This window comes from Eschrichtius robustus, chromosome 3 (genome assembly GCF_028021215.1).
Source record: "Eschrichtius robustus isolate mEscRob2 chromosome 3, mEscRob2.pri, whole genome shotgun sequence".
Classification (NCBI taxonomy): Eukaryota; Metazoa; Chordata; class Mammalia; order Artiodactyla; family Eschrichtiidae; genus Eschrichtius; species Eschrichtius robustus.
In genome coordinates this window covers 50,689,970-50,706,698 of record NC_090826.1, presented here as the reverse complement: position 1 = coordinate 50,706,698, position 16,729 = coordinate 50,689,970, and the positions used below count along the sequence as shown (strand labels likewise).

The window sequence follows — 16,729 nt, the reverse complement described above, 5'->3', positions numbered from 1 at the left end:
TTCTTATTTTCTACCCTGGAAAGGAAAAGAAGGGAAAGGGAAAGGGAAAGAGAAAAAGAAGAAGAAAAAGAAGAAAAGCCAAAAGAAGGAAGTAAAATTCCAGAGAAAATGATTTAGTCTTGGGCCGTGGTTCTCATCAGAAGCTCCTCTAGGATTTGTTAAGACACAGATTAATGGGTCCCACTCCCTGAGTTTCTAATTCAGTAGATGGGGTGAAGCCAGAGAATCTGCATTTCTAATATATTTCCAGGTGATGTTCATGCTGCTGGTCTGGGGATCACGCTTTGAGAACCACTGGTTTACGGTAAATAAACACCTAACAAATGAACTCTGCGCTTTAGAAAAACAGGTCTCTGTGGGATTCCCTTAACAATCGGTTAACAAATAAGTGCCGAGCTAATTAGTACTAATCACAGGCAGTACACCATTGTGGTAAAAAGCCTGCATTCTGGGGCCAGACTGCCTGGGTTCAAATCCCAGCTCTGCTGCCCATCGGCTGTGTGGTCTTGGACAAGGTCCTTGGCCTCTTTGAGCCTCAGTTTTTTTCTCTGTAAAATATGCATGGTAATTATAGTACATATAAAACAAAGCTGCTGGGAGGACTGAAGGAGCTCGTATGTCTGAAGTGCACACAACAGTGCCAGCATGTGTTAAATACTGTTATTAGCATAAAATACCACTAAAATTATTATTATACTTTTTTCTACTAGAAGAGGTAATAGTTCTTCTAGAACTATTACCCTGTGTCAATCCCAGGGTTAGGTCTTGGGGATAGAGCTGCAGACCAAACATGAAAGGCCCTATACTCACCAAGTTACAGTTTAGAGCAAGGAAGACACAAGTAATTATTTACAGAGCATCATCTGCTTAAATCAGAGGGCTGGAAGCAGGGAAACAAGGAAAACGCTACAAAGTCATTTCAAATTGAAGATCAATCAGACATTAAGAACCTTTCTTAAACTGTAGTAAAAACCAATGGGAAAACATGATTCTGTGTAATCATACCATACAGCTCTTCTGGAACAAATGATTGTGGCTTTTAAAATATAATGATATGAAAAGAAAAATTCTTTCCAGTCAATCCCCCCAAACTTCTCTGCACCTAATATGTGTCCTATACTCTCCAAATAATTTCAACAAAGGCCAGATCTTAGGGCCAGAGGGAGGTGATCAGTTCATTACAGATCGAACAAGAGGTGGAGACAAGTGCAGTGTGAGAGGAACTAGGGTCTTCATCCTTTCTCCCCTGCTAGAAAGATGGGCCACAGAAAGGGGCACCACTTTGGAGCCATGCAAACCTAGGTTCAGATCCAGCCTGTCTGCTCCTTAGTGGCTGTGTGATCTTGAATGTGTTCCTTGATCTCTCTGAGTCGCAGTTTCCTCATCTGTAAGAAGGACATACTGTAATGACACGAAAAGAAACACTTTTTCCAATCCCTCCCAAATTTCTCTGCACCTAATATGCGTCATACACGCTACAAAGGTGAATAAACTGTGGTTTCTTCATCCAAAGGGTTCCGAAGCTAGGACAACAAAAACATGTGCCGAGAAATAATTACAGTACAACCAGAGAAGTGCTAGAAAACTAGAGGAACAATGAAGAGGGAGTGTCTAACTGCCCCGGGGAGTCTGCAGGGCTTCACAAACAACAGGACATTTAAGATGGGTTCTGAAGGATGAGCAACCGCTCAGCAAGTAGAAAAGCAGGCAGATGATGTTCTGGAGAGAGGAACAGCATGTGCAAAGAAGACAGGAAAAGGCCCAGGGACTGGGCAAGACGTCTGACAGGGCTGGAATCTTGGTGTGTGATGAAGAGTGGCTGGAGATGAAGACAGCTCCTGTCTCGGCTCTGTGAACATATCACCAGTTTTCCACATAATGAAATTTATTTGAAGCCATTTGGATGATGGTCAAAGATGATAAGGAAATCAATGCATAAAGGGATAGTCTGTGGGCTTTTTAATGTAAGTCTGAAGTTGTCCTTGCACTATCCCCCTCAGAAGGTCAATGTTTTAATGGCAGACACGGGTATTCAGCTCCATCTATGTGGGTCTCATATACCAGTAACAAATAACAATCACAGCACCAGGGGCAGCTGACATCTGTTGAGTCCTAAGCACGCTGTCCTACAGGCTTTATACCCGTGAATGCTTACAGTCTCTACAGCAAGCCCACAGGGTACAAAGAGGGAAATGAAGTGCAGAAAAGGTAAGAAGCTTGCTCCAGGTCACACAATGAGTCCCAGGGCTGGCGTGTTACCCCAGAGCCCAAACTCAGTGGCTTCCTTGAGTTTACATTCCTTCCTCCGTGAAGGGTGCTCTCACACCACTTCCAGGGCAAATCCACATCTTGAAGGGCCTGAAGCTTTTATATGGGGGAACTCGTAAAGAAGGGAATACAAAATTATGAATACAAGATCACGTACAGTAATGAATATTTACAATAAGAAAAAAACTAAAACAAATACCTGGAGCCTTGGGGATTTAGGTTCCCTTTTCCTGAGATCAGAAATGCCTACATAGAAATGCTTACTGATTGCAACCCCCCTCCACCTGGAACATTCTATGACTCCCAACAACTACCTGCACTCACAGGGCCATGCGAGCAAGGGTCCCTGAAGCTGAAGCTTCAGTGCGTTCACTTCCTGGGAAGCCCACCTCCACCACCACCTGAAAGTCTCTTCAACTTTCCCAAACCCTTTTGACAAAGGTCAGATCTTAGGGCCAGAAGGAGGTGATCAGTTCACTACAGACCAAACAAGAGGAGGAGACAAGTGCAATGTGAAAGGCACTAGGGTTTCCATCCTTTCTCCCCTGAGAGAAGGACGGGCCATTGCAAGGGGCACTGCTTTGGAGCCATGCAAACCTAGGTTCAGATCCAGCCTCTGCTCCTTAGTAGCTGTGCGATCTTGAACATGTTCGTTGACCTCCCTGAGTCTTGGCTTCCTCATCTGTAAAAATGATACACTGTAAGAATCAAATAGGATAACTTGCATATTGCCCAGGAATGTCAGCTCCCTTCCTCCGGGTAAGCCTTTCCTGGACTTTCTCCTCCTTTGTGTCCCTTACCCCACCCTAATTTTTGAGGTGGGTAGGTCAGTCCCTTCTCTGTACTCCCAGCATATTCTGTAGAGACCTCCGCTTGAGCACATGATTCTCTTATTAATTCAGCAAGTACTCCCTGAATACAAAGATGAACATGGACATGCTACCACCTTCAAAAAGCTCACGTCTAGTGGAGAACCACAGGTCAGGGAGCCTTTCCCGGGCTAGGGCCATGCCTCATTCCACTGGAAACCCTTAGACATGGGGCAGGTCAGACCCAACTGAAAATAAGTGAAACCGCCTCCCACCAACCCAACTCTCAGCCAGCACCTGTGCCAGCCTCACTCGCCTGAGCCCCTCTCTCAGCTCCGCTCTCATCAGGCCCCAGTGACGCTGCTGGTCTGCACATCCATCGCATGGCTAGATCAATGAAGTTTAGTTTGCAGGGCACTGGGCCCACTGTTGGCTCTCACCTCAAGAACAAAGAAGAATACTGGCCCTTCCAAGGCAAAACAAAGGCCAACTTCTCCCCCATGGATCCCTTTTCCTTTATGGGCAACAGTGTGCAGACCCCTGGTCCTCCACTGAACTACATTTAAAATAGCTTTTGTGAAGGACAGACATGGCGGCCATTTTCGTGTATGTGCGTGCCCGCAGCAATGAACTGATTGTAATGTGAACAATGCGCACTTCTTCCCACTCCTGACAGAATAGATGACATTGTGTCGTGGGCTGGGGAGGGGGCGGGGGCCCAGCGAAAGCAACCAAGCTGTAAGGTTTATGACACGAAATTCTGATAAAAAGCATTCTGAAGCCTCTTTCCCATCATCAAAAAACCACACTGGGCAAGATCAGAGCTTAACAGCCAACCAAAAAAACACACTCAATTCCTGAGATCATTTTCCTGAAATAGAAAACTACATATGTTTCTCAAATTTCACATCAAGCCACTGCAGAGGCCAGACTGCAGGGCTGAATTGGGCCAAAGTAAGTAAGAGAGAGAGAGAGAGAGAGACAGAGACAGAGACAGAGAGACAGAGAGAGACAGAGAGACAGAGAGGGAGAGAGACAGAGAGGGAGAGAGAGGGAGAGAGAGGGAGAGGGAGAGGGAGGGAAGGAGAGAGGAAGAGAGGAGGAGGGGAGGGGGGAGGGGCTGGGAAAGGGAGTAAACAGAAGAAAATGAACCCATTCTTCCACATCACCACATTTCTCTAGCACAATCTAAACTTACAAACACCCCCAGTTTCACAGAACTTGTAGTTAGGGTTGCTTATCGGGCAGTCTTTACTTTGTCAAATTAAGACACATTGCCTTGGATTAGCAAGACTCCTTAAATTCAAAATGACTTCATGGTTGGCTCAGAGTTCAGTGTCTCTAGGGCCAGCCGCCAGGAACATATCCACTGCGGGCCTCCCCGCCCCCTCAATACTGACCTGCCTGACTTTTCCATGGAGACCGCAGAGCAAAAGCCCAAGCAGACAGGCTGTCAGTGCTAATTAAAAGTCCAAACACCTCTTTAGAAACTATCTCCAGCTCAATATTTATACAGAATATAAGACTCCTAACAGGCAGAGCTGGAGAACGGAGCAGGAGGTTGAGGGCAGAAATAGGCTTGAATGGCATTTGGAACCCATTAATTTTTAAAAGACAGGCTGCCACTCTATACAGACCCAGAGAGGTTCAAAATGTAACGAAACCAGGAAGATGAATGAGCCGAAGACTGTTTAGAAAGCCTGCGGAGAGCACTCAGCTTTTGAAAAGAATAATATCTGGGCAATAGTGAGAGCTGAAGCTTTTTATTGGTGAATGCAGTTTTTGGCACCTTCTCACAATACAGGTTGACAATTTTTCGTATTTAACAAAAGGAAAGGCAATCTTCTAAATGACTTGGGAACAAAGGACTCCCTGCCTGCAATTTCTCAATAACATTTAAGAATTCTCTTCAAAGGCCCCTGACAATAATTTAGAGAGAGGAAGGAAGAAAACAAGAAAAAAAGAAGGTATACTAAAAAATATTAAACCAACTGGAAGAGGTGAAAAAAAGAAGGAAAGAGTATAGCATTTTGACACTAAATTACATCCCCAAAGGTTGAATTTAATGTTAGACTTTTACAGTACTTTTTCCAAAAAATGAGGTTTAAGAAAGAAGCCAAAGCAAGACTTTGGTCAACACCATTACCTCTCAGACTCAGAGTTTTAGTCCTGGGAGGGGCTAAATGGATCACTAGCTCAATCACCAAATCTTGCAGACAGACTGAGTGCCAGGGGCCCAAGGTTACCTGGCTGGACCACACACATCTCCCAAGCTTCAAACCACGCCACCGTGTGTTTCTTAATAATGTGGGTCCTGAGCACCGCCACGGCCTCACAGCCCTTACAGTATCATGGGTTCCAAGACTGAATACTGATACCTTTAATCAGAGTGAATGAAACTTACAGGTTACCCAGAGTCCCACAGGTACAGCATATTCAAAAGGCCCAATAACTAGGTTCACAAGAGTTCACCTACAGTGACAGGCATCCTGGATAGCAAACTAATTTAAGAGGCCCCCAAGACTGAGATGTCCTGTCCATCCCGAGGGAGGCCTTCTCGGGCCAGAGAAAGGACCCCTAAACAATGTATGATGTGGGGATGTTCCCCTTAAAACCTAACTCATACTTCACTTACTAGTTTCACCTTCAGAGTGAGACCCTTCTGGGAGTCTGTCATATCACCTGGAAAATGAGATCTCTATTTTTTAGCACTTTTACAGTTCCAAAACATTTTTGGCAAAGACTATACCATCATACTATTTGTAAATGAGGAACCCCATCCCAAGATTGTTCCACTTTACCATATTAAAGAGCAAACAAAACTAAATTCTAAAAGTGATTCGAGGTCTCAGAGAAAACTGTTAAGTAAAGGAAATGCTACATAGCTGCTCAATTGGAAAATTAGTCATACTGGCCATTATCTTTCACGCATACAGAACTCATGTCTAGAGGTACGCACATGAGATCTGAAAAAAAAAAGACAGAGGAATGGATAAAGATGTGGTATACACAAACACACACACACACACACATACTATACTCAGCCATAAAAAAAGAATGAAATAATGCCATTTATAGCAACATGGACACAGAGACTATCATACTAAGTGAAATAAGCCAGACAAAGACAAATATCCTATGATATCACTTATATGTGGAATTTAAAAAAAAAAAGATCCAAATGAACTTATTTACAAAACAGAAATAGACGCACAGACATGGAAGACAAACTTATGGTTACCAAAGGGGAAAGGGGGAGGGATAAATTAGGAGGCTGGGATTAATATATACACACTACTATATATAAAATAGATAACCAACAAGAACCTACTGTATAGCACAGGGAACTATACTCTATACTCAATATTTCGTAATAACCTATAAGGGAAAAGAATCTGAAAAAGTATATATATATATATATATATATATATATATATATATATATATATATATATATATATATATATCTGAATCACTGTGCTGTATATCTGCAACTAACACAACATTGTAAATCAACTATACTTCAATATATATATACACACATATACACATATATCTTAAAAAAAAAGACCTAGAACAGTACCTGATACACAGCAGGTATTCAATAAAAACTGGCTGTTATTATTTTTTAAAGAAGTTATGGGAACTGAGCAAATTCAGACTAGTGGTTCTTATTGAAGGGTGCACATCATAACCACCCAAGGTCACACATTTTTACCACCTTTGTCCCAAAGGACAAATGTGGGGATGCCTAACCTTTTCCATCGAGATTTGCTTTACTGATGAAAAGTGAAAGAAACCTCAACCTTCCCCAGGGTTTGACTCAACGGAGCAGATAAAGAGGGACAGTCATTGATCCCATAGTTAAGCATTAGTGCAGGGTAGCAGCAGGACTCCCAGTCACTGGGGGTCTGTGCCTCAACTGTAGGCATGGGTGAGAAGCCATGATATGAACACTCCGTTCGCCTCCTGCCCCAACAGCCCTGGCATATTCCATTATCTCCTGCCCTCCCTGGACTTTCAGCCTCTGAATACTGACGGCCTGTGGTCTCCTGCCATCTGCTCATTTCTTCACGCCCACAACAGCTCTGAGACCTCTGGAGACACTCTCACACCCCCTGACTCACAGAACCCTTCAGGAAGGCAAGACAAAACCCAATGGGGGAGAGAAGTTGTCCAACAGGTTATTTGGTTTCTAAATGGCCCACTGTCCACACCCCACCTGTAAGCTGTTTAACTGAATTTAGCTTCACCTTAAAATGTAAAACTAAAAAATAAAGACTGAAGGCAAAGATAAATGAAAGTAGCACTTCCTGTGCACTACTCTGTACTACAGACTGGTTAGAGGTTTCACCCAGGGTGCTCCATTTTCTCCATAAAACAAAGCCATGTAGTTTTTGTCCCCCTTCAACCATAAAAGGAACCTGGGATTGAGAAGGATTAAATGACTTGCCCATGTTCACCCAGCTGATAAATGGCAGAGCAAAACTTTGAGCTAAGGAGTATTTGGCTCCAGCCCTTACATGAATTTGAATAGTTTAAATAAATGTGTACCTACCTACTGCTAGACTAGAGAGAAGAGACCTCTTAGGTGCTCTATTAACATACATGCAAAGAATAAATGAATGAGTGAGTGAAATGAATGAAGGAAGCAAACTGTGAGCTACAGTTGTTTCAAACTATATATCACCACCCCTATGACCTGTCCTGTGCTCACCCGTCTCTCTGTCACTATCATAGAAGGATTATAAATTAGTGTCTGGGATATCGGTCAGTGTAACTTACTGAGAAATTACAATTTTGTGATTATCTTTTTATTTGCTCAGTATTAATTCTCGCTTTTTTTCTTTAGTAGTAAGAGAAACTCAATTTTATTCAGGTCACAACGCACCAACTAAAAGCCTATTTTATCCAGGCTCCACTCTAGCTGGGTGTGGCCATAAACCAATGACATGCAAGCAGAAGTATTACGTAGCTCTTCAAAGAAGGTTCTTTAAAGAAGGCTGACTCAGGTGTGTACATCCTTTTTATGCAACTCCCACCTTCCTTCTTCCTGCTATATGAAATGTGGGCTGAAAAACAGAGACTCCATAAGCCATTTTGGACCATGAGGTATCTTTGAGAATGGAAGTCAGGGCTGAAGATAATGAAGTAAAAATGCCAAAACAGCTAGTGTCCTTGATGAGTTTGTGGGACTGTCATAGTAGCCCAAAACTCTATACATCTGTATTTATTTACAGAAGAAAATGAACGCTTGTGTGTTCAAACCACTGTGATTTTTAATTTTCTATTATTTCTATTACTCATCAGTGAAGAGATAAGGATAATTTTTCTTCTGTAGAGAGTGAGAGCACTCTTCTTTCCCCAAAATAAGGGTAAAGGAAATCTAATATTTACAGGCCATTTCTCAGCACTATTAAAGATACCAAAAAATAAGCTGATGCGAGAGGATGACTGAATCATCCTTTCTAGAACCTAGAAGAACGGTTTTATACCATTGTTCTGAGAAATCATCCTTCAACACAACCATAAAACAATGCATATAAAAGAGTTTTAGCATCAATCATATCAGAAATAACTGTTATTTTTTTCCCAGAACTCTTTAATTTTATGACACTACCTTCAGAATCCTTGTCAAGTTTCAACCAAGTTCTGGCCAAAAAATGTTACCTCTAGGATGACCTAAATTCAATCAATTTTACTTTCATTCAATAGATTTCTAACAAAAAATCAAGTCATTAACCACAGTGAGAATCCACTTTACAGTTATGAGGGTGACTATAATTTAAAAAAAAAACAAAAACAAAAAAACAGGAAAATAAAAACAGGTGAAGCTGTAGAGAAATTAGAATCCTCATACATTGCTGGTGGGAATGTTAAATGATGCAATTGCTATGGAAAAGTTCAGTGGGTGGGTCCTCAGAAAGCTAAACATGGGATTACCATGTGACCCAGCAATTCCACTCCTAGATATATACCTACAAGAATTGAAAGCAGAGACTCAAACAGATACTTATGCATCAATATTCACGGCAGCATTATTCATAATAGCCAAGAGGAAGAAACAACCCAATTATCCATCATGGGTCCACCAACAGATGAATGGAAAAGCAAAATGTAGCATATGCATACAATGGAATATCATTCAGCCATGAAAAAGGAAGGAAATTCTTACACGTTACGACATGGATGAATCTTGAAAGCATTATGCTAAGTGAAATAAGCCAGACATATAAGATCCTACTTATATAAGGTATCTAGAATGGGCAAATTCATAGAGACAGAAAGTAGATTAGAGGTTAACAGGGGCGGGGGAAGGCAGGAACAGGGAGTTGTTACTTAATGGTTACAGAGTTTGTGTTTGGGGTAACAAGTTTTGGAAATAGGTAGTGGTAATAGCTGTTCAACACCATGAATGTAATTGATGCCACTGAATTGTACACTTAAAATGGTAAATTTTATGCTATAGATATTTTACTAAAATTCATAAAAATAATGTAATCTATCAAAAGCACTGAACTATATACTTCAGATGAGTGACTTGTATAGTATGTGAATTCTCTGTCAATAAAGCTGTTTTTTTTTTTTTTTAAATCAAGTCTTATCTTAGATATGCAACTGAGTGAGGTAATCAGGACGTCAAGTACTAAGGAAGGGATGTGGACTGTGGGCACGCCACCAGAGGCAGATACTATCGTGGAAGTCTACCCCTTCTTCCTCCCGTGCTGCTGTCTCAGCCCTGAGGGAGGATGAGCCCGCTCCCTGCCCGCGCTCTCCACTGACAGCAGCACCAGAGGAGGCGCAGCTGAATTTGCACCCCATTCCCTGACTTAACTTTCTCCAAGGGGGTAAGGGAAATCCTTCTGATTGTTGTGACACTGGAATATATTAAGCCATGTTTGAAGGGGTCACTGTGTGAAAGATAAGGTACTAAGTCATTCCTAGAATAACATCGAGCCCACGCCTTCACTCTCCACGCCCAGGTGCAACCAGTGTGCCCTGGCTTTAGGTAAGCACACCTCAGCAGGGTCTGCATTCATGCTGCTGACTCAGTTACTTGACTTGATGACATCTGGTTGGCATATCGGGCCTGCCTGCCTTCCTCCATATAAGAACACATACACCTGAACATGTAAGTGCTGGTTTAGCCTCACTTCTGAGCTGCATTATCCACCCAGTATACCAGAAGCTCTATACATTAAAGGTTAATAAGTATTTTCTAAGATAATGAGGTAGGTTTTCCTTCTTCATCTAGCTAATATGCTCTGTATGTAGTCTCTATCAATCAGAACTCCAATGGCAAGGAAAAGTGAGTGGCACTTTGAACAGTTAACAATAGGGCACCTGTTAGGAATTTAAATAATGAGGATTAATGTTAATTGTCCTAAGTGTGATAACAGCACTGTGGTTACACAGGAGAAGGACAGTACTCTTGGGGATCACATTGCAGAATTTATGAGGAAAGAAGGTGGTATCTGCAATTCATTTATAAATGGTTCAGCAAAATAAACACATATATGCATGTCAGAGAACACTTTTGAGCACAATGTAACGAAAACGTTAATTGATGAATTATAGGTCTGGGGTCCCCAACCCCCCGGGCCACGGACCGCTACTGAGCTCCGCCTCCTGTCAGATCAGCGGCGGCATTAGATTCTCATCGGAGCGAGAACTCTATTGTGAATTGCGCATGCGAGGGATCTAGGTTGCGTGCGCCTTATGAGAATCTAATGCCTGATGATCTGAGGTGGAGCTGAGGTGGTGATGCCAGCACTGGGGAGCGGCTGCGAATACAGATTATCATTAGCAGAGAGGTCTGACTGCACAGAGACTATAATAAATCAATTGCTTGCAGACTCATATCAAAACCCTATCAGTGAGTGGCAAGTGAAAACAAGCTCAGGGCTCCCACTGATTCTGCATTATGGTGAGTTGTATAATTATTTCATTATATATTACAATGTAATAATAATAGAAATAAAGTGCACAATAAATGTAATGCACTTGAATCATCCCGAAACCAACCCCCGCAACCCCGGTCCATGGAAAAATTGTCTTCCATGAAACAGGTCCCTGATGCCAAAAAGGCTGGAGATCGCTGATGTAGGTACAGATATGGTGTTCCATATACCATTCTCTCAACTTCTCTGTAGCTTTAAATTTTTTTCAAAAATAACACCTTGGGGAAAATAGTAAAACGAACAAACAAAAACATGAATTCTCACCAATATTTAAGAAAACACTGAAATCCAATATAAATATTAGTAGTTGACAGAAATAGGCAATCAATACATGTAATACTAATAGATACAATTATTGACATTAATTGACATAAATTAATAAAACAAGTGGTTGATAAATATAAGAAAAGGTAACTGCATTTAATAATAAAAATGTACATTAAAATAAGATATCATTTTAAGCCTAAAAACTTGGCAAAACTAACACAGACATTATACAGACATAAAATAGAATATTATACAGGTATCAAAAACATGTTTTCAGATAATATTTGATATGGAAAATACAATAATACATAGAGTAAAAAAATAAATTGTATAAATTAGATTTATAATTTAAAAAATGAAATACAGTAATAAGAGTCATAAAATAATGATACTATTTTTGAGATCCTGGAGATTATATTTGGAAAATGACTATAGATCTGGATCAATAACCTGCCATAATCTTCTCCTGACAGATTAGCAAATAACCATAAGAAAAATAACAGAATAATAATATCCCTTATAAACCCCACACATAGAGAGCCATGCAAATCAGTAAAATAATTGCTATTTTAAAAGGATTACAATTCTAAAGAACATAAATTCATCTCAAAGTAGAAAATAGAATATTTACTGACAACTTTCACAGAATTGTACATTGTAGTGGTGGGGGGGGGGAGTAATATATCATATACAAAATGTAAGGAAAAATAAACCTGAGATTCTAGAAACTCAGCCCTGTTTCCCCATACGCCATAGAAAACTCAGAAATTCTAAAATATAACTTCTAAAGCAAACTAACCAAACTGTCTCTTGTGCATAAGGAACCTGGTAATCAATTTCTTTTCGTCCAAAGCAATAAAAATAAATGAATTGAGAATAGACAAATCTTCTATAAAAATAATTCAAAATAACGTATATAGACAACTCCATCTTTAAGGAACTGAAGCATAACTCCCTACTCCTAGTGTTGGCTGTGCATGGTGATTTCCTTCCAAAAATACAAGATAGAAAGAGGAAAGGAGTAACTTTACAGTGGAGAAACCTGGCAAACAATACCTCAGCCAGATAATTAAGATCAACATCAACAGTGATGACATGCTGCTAGTATGTACCCTTGATATGATATGACATGATGAGAATGGTACTCAACAGAAAATGGCAGTGTAGTCTTCCTCCCAAAAACATACTACCCATGTCTCATCATGAGAAAAACATCAGACAAATTCCATTAGAGGGACATGCTATAATATATATGACCACGCTTCAAAACCATCAAGGTCATCAGAAACAAAGTTGAGAAACTGTCACAGCCAAGAAGAGACTAAGGAGATACGACTAAATGTATATGGTATCCTGGGTAGGATCTTGGCCATTAGGTAAAAACTAAAGAAATATGATTAAGTATGGAATTTAGTTAATAATAATATATCAACATCGGTTCATCAATTGTTGACAAATGTATCACACAAACATAAGATGTTAATAATAGGGAAAACTAGGTGTCAAGTAAATGGGAACTCTCGTACTATCTTCACAACTTTTCTGTAAATCTAAAACTAGGTTTAAAATAAAGTCTATTTGAAACTATAACTGAATTTCAAAGGACATACTTTTAGATAATTTACAGAATATCGCCAACCCTTGATAATCTAGGAGAAATTGCTCTCAGACCCCAATGTTAGAGGGAGTTCTTCTCCTGAACAGCAGTTGGGTTCTTATGTGTTCACTCAGTTAATCTTGATTATGTTCTCACCTTTTCTTTGGCCACTAGGAAGCTTGGGAACAAATCAATTAGTAATTATGATGAACCATATAGTTTCTATGAAGCTCTTGGCTTTATCTTATTCTATTAATATTTCACTCCATTGTGACTTTTTAATATTTTTATCACTGTTTTTATCTTCTATTATCAGTCACCCCGAATCTCTTTAGAGGGAGGATTTATATATATGAATATGTTTTTGTCTGATTATACAAAATTTTATTATTCAAATTTCTGACTTCCCACTTCTCATGTTACCAAAATTCTGGACAGTTATCCACTAAAGGCTAGAACGTGGCAAATTACTAAAACATTGAGTTTTAGTTCTTGAACTGCAAAATGGTGATACCACCACCTGTTTTAACTGATGGTTGGGAGGACTAATGGGGTTCACATTTGTTAAAAAGTTAGCACAGATACAGAGAATGCACTCAATAAATGATGATGGATGATGATTATATAAATTATTATTTTAAAAAATAGCAATAATTATTTTCATCAATATAATGAAAAGAATGGAGCTGAATTACAAATTAATCATAGGCCAAAGTGGTGATTTTCTCAGTGACCCAGAAAAACAAGAGTAGCTGCCATATTTTAGAAGATAAGAACAATAAATAAAGCGGGGGGGGGGGGGAGGGGAAAGCAGGAGAAGAGAGAAAAACAGATAAGAGGAGGAGGAGGAAGACTTCTTACACACTGTCACTGCCAAAAACAAGTCTGAAGGCTTAAGACAAGGTGAAATCTGATCACTTTTTTAGCCATGACTCCACTAGAATAATAAAAAGAAAAAAAGAAAGGGAAAAAAAACACCCTCTAGCCTTTTTGGCACCCATTTCCCCAAAGCCTCCCAAAACAATCACAATAAGAGCCAGATAAACACCAAATCTGAACCTCTCCTTGGCCCAGAGGATGCCAAGTTCATGTTCCACTGTCCAGAGTTTTTTTGGCATTCGTACATTCAAACTCAGACCCTCATCTTCCTCATTCTAGAAGATGGAAAGACAATGGGGATTTTTCATTAAAAGAACTGTGAATTGTTTAAATACTATGTGCTACACATTTTATCCACAGTACCTCTAACCCTGACAGGAAGGCCAGATGAGGACCTGAATTTGGGTGGGGGGTGGGGGAGGGGGAGGGGGTAATTTACTCCAGCTTCACACAGACAGTACATAGCAGAGACATTGAACCCAGGTCAATCTGACTACAAGGATTTCCCTCTTTCCGCTATGCCAGAAACTTAATGCAAAGACTCCCTGCCAAAATTGATAGAGTAAGGAAACTAAATAAAATAGCTAGGGCTTCCCTGGTGGTGCAGTGGTTAAGAATCCACCTGCCGATGCAGGGGACACGGGTTCGAGCCCAGGTCCAGAAAGATCCCACATGCTGCAGAGCAACTAAGCCCGTGTGCCACAACTACTGAGCCTGCGCTCTAGAGCCCGCGAGCCACAACTACTGAGCCTGAGTGCCACAACTACTGAAGCCTGCACACCTAGAGCCCGTGCTCTGCAACAAGAGAAGCCACCCAATGAGAAGCCCGCGCACCGCAACGAAGAGTAGCCCCCGCTCGCCGCGACAAGAGAAAAGCCCGCGTGCAGCAACAAAGACCCAACGCAGCCAAAAATAAATAAATAAATAAATTTATAGAAAAATAAAATAGCTAATTCCTTCAAAAACTTTCTCAGTGCTGTGTTGGAAGTTCTTCTGTCACCTCACTCAGTCAGTCCATACAATAACCCCATGGAGTAAGTATTGTCGTTACCCCAATTATATTTATAATTGAGAAAGCTCTGAGATTACTTGTTTTGCCTGATCATGCAGGTTGAAATAGAGAAGAAAGAATGAAGAGATTGAGGAAACAACAGAGAAGAAAGACAGATGTAAGAAAGAGGTGTGCCTGGGAGAGGGCAACCATCTTTACAAGAGGAACTTGGTGCCTGGTGGCCAAGGTCCACAGACTCAGCTCTCCAGGACAGCGAAGCTGGAAGGGAGGCCTCTGAAGGTGCTGGCGAGTATGGGCAAGGGGCGGGGAGGGGACTGCAAATTCATACTAAGGAAAGTAGAATAAGTCATGAGTGTCTCAGCCAATAAAAAATGGCAGGGATGATTGGACAGTCAATAAATCATTTCTGAGCACTAAACTTTCTGCTTCCTCAGGATTTCAGATTGTCACAGGTGGGCAATGGAAGCCACCAAGCATGTTCTGATAGGCCAATGAGAAGCTGTCCATCTTTAAATTTACCAAATCCATCCGACCTTTCAAAATACGTCCAATCCTTCACAGGTATGGACCACCTTACATATTACTTTCACGTATACTCTGTAAGGCAATGTTGTCCCAACTTACCTGACCATATAACCACCTGGGGCACTTGTTAATCACACAAATTCCCAGGTATCCCATAGGGATTCTGGTTCAGTGGGCTTAAAACTGGAAGCCCTGAGGATCTGGGCTTTGAGTAAATGATTCGGCTGATTCCTATAATCAGGCTAGTTTGGTATCACGATCCCCATTTTATAGATAAGGAAAGTGAGATTCAAAGAAGGTTAAGGCCACTCCTAAGGTCACCAAACTCTTGTGTGGCAGAATTGAGGATAAGTCATGTTGTAACTCCACAGTGGATAAGCAAGGCAATGCATTTAAATCTATCTGAGCCAGAGCTAGCTTCAAAAAGCTGGCTTCTTGGTGTCTTAATACGGCATTAGACACTTGGAAATGGGGGTGTGGACTATCTAGCACCATCAGAAAAAACCAGGGAGGACATCAATGAGCTGGACTGATCAACACCCAAGGAAAAAGAGAAGGAAAATCAAGGTCCTCCTCCCTCTGTAGTTCTTCTTTTGAGTGCTCAAGGCTTGTGGGCCAACGGATTGTTACCGATACCCACACTATTAGCACTGCTTTGACTCCTAGGTCCATTTGGCTAAAATAATCAAAACATTTCCTTCACTACTGCACAAAGATAGGGAAAAAAACTAGAGAAAGGTCCTTCCAGAAATAACTCTGGACAATTAATATCACACCAAAAGAGGAATGTCCAGATGAGATCTTCACCCAAACAACCCCCTCCCCACTGATGATAACAATATAATGGTGACTAACTGCACCTTCTGGATTAAAGTTCAGACCACTGCTCCAGAGCCCTCTCCCCAGAGAGGGATGAGTACCTGAGGTTTACTGAGGCCATTTTAATATGCATGTGAATCCCCTCCACCCTAGCATTTCATTAGTGGGAGGGGAGAATAATCAACAAGATGAATCATGTGCTTGTGAAAGATGTCTTCTACTATCTCCTTTCTGGAAGCCCCTGCTGCCAAATGAACTATCACACTCTCATCAACTCTCTACAAGGAAAGTCCCAATCATACAAAACGAGACAGACAGAAAGAACACAGGGAAAATGGTACTCCCATTCCCAGCTTCTCATGAGTTTAAATAAAAGGGAATATAAGGAGGATTTAGCCCTCTCTCAAAGAGATGACTTTAAGATATACCTAAATATATACATACTCATGCAGGTTTATCGGTCCTCTGGGAAACGATCCCCTTTCTCATATGCAATTCTACATCATTTTCAAGATAAGAAGACCCCTCCCTGCCCTACGGCCCCCTCCCCTTGTGCATCCCCTGAAATCTGAGGTCAAGATGACAACAGCTT

The 16,729-nt window shown here is 41.0% G+C and overlaps 1 protein-coding gene across 8 annotated transcripts in view; it reads right to left on the bottom strand.

Annotated features, from left to right (window-relative positions):
• FGGY (FGGY carbohydrate kinase domain containing) overlaps positions 1-16,729 on the bottom strand; it is a 415,080-nt gene that overhangs the window by 330,642 nt on the left and 67,709 nt on the right. The gene's annotated exons all lie outside the window — the stretch shown is intronic.